A 6,120-nucleotide genomic window follows, 5' to 3' on the forward strand; every position below is an offset into this window, starting at 1 on the left:
TAATGAAAATAAGAAAAAATTTTGGATTCAGGGAAACCGGTTATTTTCATATAGTCGGACTTGAGTCCTGGAAATGGGAAGTACAATGCCTGCACTTTAAAGGAGGGGTTTGGGATATTAGCAGTTTGGAGGGATATGTTGTGTATCTTTATATGTGTATGCTTCTAGACTGTTGTATTCTGAGCACCTCTGCAAAAACAGTGATAATGTGCGAGTGTGGTGAAAGTGTTGAATGATGATGAAAGTATTTTCTTTTTGGGGATTTTCTTTCTTTTTTTTGGGGGGTCACCCTGCCTCGGTGGGAAACGGCCGACTTGTTGAAAAAAAAAAAAAAAATATATATACAGTGGACCCCCGCATAACGATGGCATCGCATAGCGATTTTTCCGCATAACGATTACTTTTATCGCAAAATTTTTGCCCCGCATACCGATTAAAAACCCGCATACCGATTTTCGTCCGAGACGCGTCCAATGTGCCCTCACATGTGCCGGCCGTCCCATTGTTTACCAGCCAGCCTCCGCGGTAACATCCAAGCATACACTCGGAATATTTCGTATTATTACAGTGTTTTCGGTGGTGTTTCTGGAAAATAAGTGACCATGGGCCCCAAGAAAGCTTCTAGTGCCAACCCTGTGGTAAAAAGGGTGAGAATTAGTATGGAAATTAAGAAAGATTTTGAAGGGTTTGGGGCTAACCCTGAGAAGCCTATGCCAGTTGTGGAATCCATTGTGCCTACTTCAAAGATTAAGGAAATGTGTGCAGAGTGGTTTGAACTGCAAACCTTTATAGATGAAAATCACCCTGACACAGCTGTTGCAAGCCGTGCTTGTGACTATTTCAATGACAATGTTATGGCCCATTTTAGGAAAGTCTTGAAGAAACGGGAGGTACAGAGCTCTATGGACAGATTTGTTGTGCGACAGAGGTCCAGTGACTCTGAAGCTGGTCCTAGTGGCATTAAAAGAAGAAGGGAAGTAACCCCAGAAAAGGACTTGCTACCTCAAGTCCTAATGGAAGGGGATTCCCCTTCTAAACAGTAAGAAGATAATGCTCTCCCCTCCTCCCATCCCATCAATCATCACCAGATCTTCAATAAAAGTAAGTGTCATGTAATTGTGCATGCCTTTTTCAGTTTGTGTGTATTAAAATTAACATTTCATGTGGTAAAAAAAATTTTTTTTCATACTTTTGGGCGTCTTGCACGGATTAATTTTATTTCCATTATTTCTTAGGGGGAAAATTAATTCGCATAACGATTATTTCGCATAACGATGAGCCCTCTTGCACGGATTAAAATCGTTAACCGGGGGTCCACTGTATATATATATTTATTATTATTATCACACTGGCCGATTCCCACCAAGGCAGGGTGGCCCGAAAAAGAAAAACTTTCACCATCATTCACTCCATCACTGTCTTGCCAGAAGGGTGCTTTACACTACAGTTTTTAAACTGCAACATTAACACCCCTCCTTCAGAGTGCAGGCACTGTACTTCCCATCTCCAGGACTCAAGTCCGGCCTGCCGGTTTCCCTGAACCCCTTCATAAATGTTACTTTGCTCACACTCCAACAGCACGTCAAGTATTAAAAACCATTTGTCTCCATTCACTCCTATCAAACACGCTCATGCATACCTGCTGGAAGTCCAAGCCCCTCGCACACAAAACCTCCTTTACCCCCTCTCTCCAACCTTTCCTAGGCCGACCCCTACCCCGCCTTCCTTCCACTACAGACTGATACACTCTTGAAGTCATTCTGTTTCGCTCCATTCTCTCTACATGTCCGAACCACCTCAACAACCCTTCCTCAGCCCTCTGGACAACAGTTTTGGTAATCCCGCACCTCCTCCTAACTTCCAAACTATGAATTCTCTGCATTATATTCACACCACACATTGCCCTCAGACATGACATCTCCACTGCCTCCAGCCTTCTCCTCGCTGCAACATTCATCACCCATGCTTCACACCCATATAAGAGCGTTGGTAAAACTATACTTTCATACATTCCCCTCTTTGCCTCCAAGGACAAAGTTCTTTGTCTCCACAGACTCCTAAGTGCACCACTCACTCTTTTTCCCTCATCAATTCTATGATTCACCTCATGTTTCATAGACCCATCCGCTGACACATCCGACTTGTTGAAAAAAAAAAAAAAAAAAAATATTTATTTTTCAACAAGTTGGCAGTCTCCCACCGAGGCAGGGTGACCCAAAAAAGAAAGAAAATCCCCAAAAAGAAAATGCTTTCATCATCATTCAACACTTTCACCACACTCACACATAATAACGGTTTTTGCAGAGGTGCTCAGAATACAACAGTTTAGAAGCATATACGTATAAAGATACACAACATATCCCTCCAAACTGCCAATATCCCAAACCCCTCCTTTAAAGTGCAGGCATTGTACTTCCCATTTCCAGGACTCAAGTCCGACTATATGAAAAAGGGACCGGTTTCCCTGAATCCCTTCACTAAATATTACCCTGCTCACACTCCAACAGATCGTCAGGTCCCAAGTACCATTCGTCTCCATTCACTCCTATCTAACACGCTCACGCACGCTTGCTGGAAGTCCAAGCCCCTTGCCCACAAAACCTCCTTTACCCCCTCTCTCCAAGCCTTTCGAGGACGACCCCTACCTCGCCTTCCTTCCCCTATAGATTTATATGCTTTCCATGTCATTCTACTTTGATCCATTCTCTCTATATGACCAAACCACCTCAACAACCCCTCTTCTGCCCTCTGACTAATACTTTTATTAACTCCACACCCTTTCCTAATTTCCACACTCTGAATTTTCTGCATAATATTTACACCACACATTGCCCTTAGACAGGACATCTCCACTGCCTCCAACTGTCTCCTCGCTGCTGCATTTACCACCCAAGCTTCACACCCATATAAGAGTGTTGGTACTACTATACTTTCATACATTCCCTTCTTTGCCTCCATAGATAACATTTTTTGACTCCACATATACCTCAATGCACCACTCACCTTTTTTCCCTCATCAATTCTATGATTAACCTCATCCTTCATAAATCCATCCGCCGACACGTCAACTCCCAAGTATCTGAAAACATTCATTTCTTCCATACTCCTCCTCCCCAATTTGATATCCAATTTTTATCTAAATCATTTGATACCCTCATCACCTTACTCTTTTCTATGTTCACTTTCAACTTTCTACCTTTACACACATTCCCAAACTCATCCACTAACCTTTGCAATTTATTTTTAGAATCTCCCATAAGCACAGTATCATCAGCAAAAAGTAACTGTGTTAATTCTCATTCTGAATTTGATTCCCCATAATTTAATCCCACCCCTCTCCCGAACACCCTAGCATTTACTTCTTTTACAACCCCATCTATAAATATATTAAACAACCATGGTGACATTACACATCCCCGTCTAAGACCTACTTTTACCGGGAAGTAGTCTCCCTCTCTTCTACACACCCTAACCTGAGCCTCACTATCCTCATAAAAACTCTTTACAGCATTTAGTAACTTACCACCTATTCCACATACTTGCAACATCTGCCACATTGCTCCCCTATCCACTCTATCATATGCCTTTTCTAAATCCATAAATGCAATAAAAACTTCCCTACCTTTATCTAAATACTCTTCACATATATGCTTCAATGTAAACACTTGATCTACACATCCCCTACCCACTCTGAAACCTCCTTGCTCATCCACAATCCTACATTCTGTCTTACCTCTAATTCTTTCAATTATAACCCTAACATACACTTTTCCTGGTATACTCAATAAACTTATTCCTCTATAATTTTTACAATCTCTTGTCCCCTTTCCCTTTATATAAAGGGACTATACATGCTCTCTGCCAATCCCTAGGTACCTTCCGCTCTTTCATACATTTATTAAACAAAAGTACCAACCACTCCAACACTATATCCCCCCCTACTTTTAACATTTCTGTCATGATCCCATCAGTTCCAGCTGCTTTACCCCCTTTCATTCTATGTAATGCCTCACGTACCTCCCCCACACTTACATTCTGCTCTTCTTCACTCCTAAAAGATGGTATATCTCCCTGACCAGTGCTTGAAATTACCGCCTCCCTTTCTTCCTCAACATTTAAAAGTTCCTCAAAATATTCTCGCCATCTACCTAATACCTCCATCTCCCCATCTACTAACTCCCCTACTCTGTTTTTAACTGACAAATCCATACTTTCCCTAGGCTTTCTTAACTCGTTTAACTCACTCCAAAATTTTTTCTTATTTTCATTAAAATTTCTTGACAGTGCCTCTCCCACTCTATCATCTGCTCTCCTTTTGCACTCTCTCACCACTCTCTTCACCTTTCTTTTACTCTCCATATACTCTGCTCTTCTTATAACACTTCTGCTTTGTAAAAACCTCTCATAAGCTAACTTTTTCTCTTTTATCACACCCTTTACTTCATCATTCCACCAATCATATATATGCATCCTAGGTAGTAGGTTGGTAGATAGCAACTGCCCAGGGAGGTACTACCGTCCTGCCAAGTGAGTGTAAAATGAAAGCCTGTAATTGTTTTACATGATGGTAGGATTGCTGGTGTCCATTTTTCTGTCTCATAAACATGCAAGGTTTCAGGTACATCTTGCTACTTCTACTTACACTTAGGTCACACTACACATACATGTACAAGCATATATATACACACCCCGCTGGGTTTTCTTCTATTTTCTTACTAGTTCTTGTTCTTGTTTATTTCCTCTTACTTCCATGGGGAAGTGTAACAGAATTCTTCCTCCATAAGCCATGTGTGTTGTAAGAGGCAACTAAAATGCCAGGAGCAAGGGGCTAGTAACCCCTTCTCCTGTATATATTACTAAATGTAAAAGGAGAAACTTTAATTTTTCCTTTTGGGCCACCCTGCCTCGGTGGGATACGGCCAGTGTGTTGAAAGAAAGAAAGATGTATGCATCCTAGGTAGTAGGTTGGTAGACAGCAACTGCCCAGGGAGGTACTACCGTCCTGCCAAGTGAGTGTAAAACGGAAGCCTGTAATTGTTTTACACGATGGTAGGATTGCTAATGTCTTTTTTTTCTGTCTCATACACATGCAAGATTTCAGGTACGTCTTGCTACTTCTACTTACACTTAGGTCACGCTACACATACATGTACAAGCATATATATACACACCCCTCTGGGTTTTCTTCTATTTTCTTTTTAGTTCTTGTTCTTGTTTATTTCCTCTTACCTCCATGGGTAAGTGGAACAGAATTCTTCCGGGACCAAAGGGCTAGTAACCCCTTCTCCTTTATATATAACTAATTGTAAAAGGAGAAACTTTCGTTTTTGCTTTTGGGCCACCCCGCCTCGGTGGGATACGGCCAGTGTGTTGAAAGAAAGAATATGTATGCGTGTTGTAAGAGGCGACTAAAATGCCAGAATCAAGGGGCTAGTAACCCCTTCTCCTGTATATATTACTAAATGTAAAAGGAGAAACTTTCGTTTTTCCTTTTGAGCCACCCCACCTCGGTGGGATACGGCCGGTGTGTTGAAAGAAAGAAAGATATACATGGATATATTTTTTCAATTAAGCAGCCATATCCCATACGTACAACATTTAAAGCGCCCCAGAGTGATAAAATGCATATACAGTTCACTTATTACTTACCTTAAAATATTTGTAGTACGTACAGTATAGTAAAACCTGTAAACTATACGCAGAAGCCTATACTTTATATGTTAATTTTATTCATGGAGGAGGGCTAAACCTGTAGGGGTTATATAGCACCTGGGTAATGAGTCATTCAAGTTCAATTCAAGGAATGGAAGTCCAATTCCTTGAATCAAGGGTACTGTTGTCAAAGGTAATATTGTTTTGTGAATCTTGGCTAAAAGTTAAAATGTCTTATCATTTAATATGTTGCATAGCTAGCAATACCTTGCTCTCTTATAACACCCTGTATGAGCACAGTACTCTTACTTGGTTTATGTCCATTAAAAGCATTTGTTTGTACTGAATAATTTTCCTGACTCTGAGTATCCATTTAACTGGCCAGAGTCCAGTTTTTGGTATCATAATTTTCTTTATATTCACAGATTTCTAACAGTTCACAAATGCACTGCAAGTGTCCATCATACA

Source organism: Cherax quadricarinatus, chromosome 42, assembly GCF_038502225.1.
Source record: "Cherax quadricarinatus isolate ZL_2023a chromosome 42, ASM3850222v1, whole genome shotgun sequence".
NCBI classification, from domain to species: Eukaryota; Metazoa; Arthropoda; class Malacostraca; order Decapoda; family Parastacidae; genus Cherax; species Cherax quadricarinatus.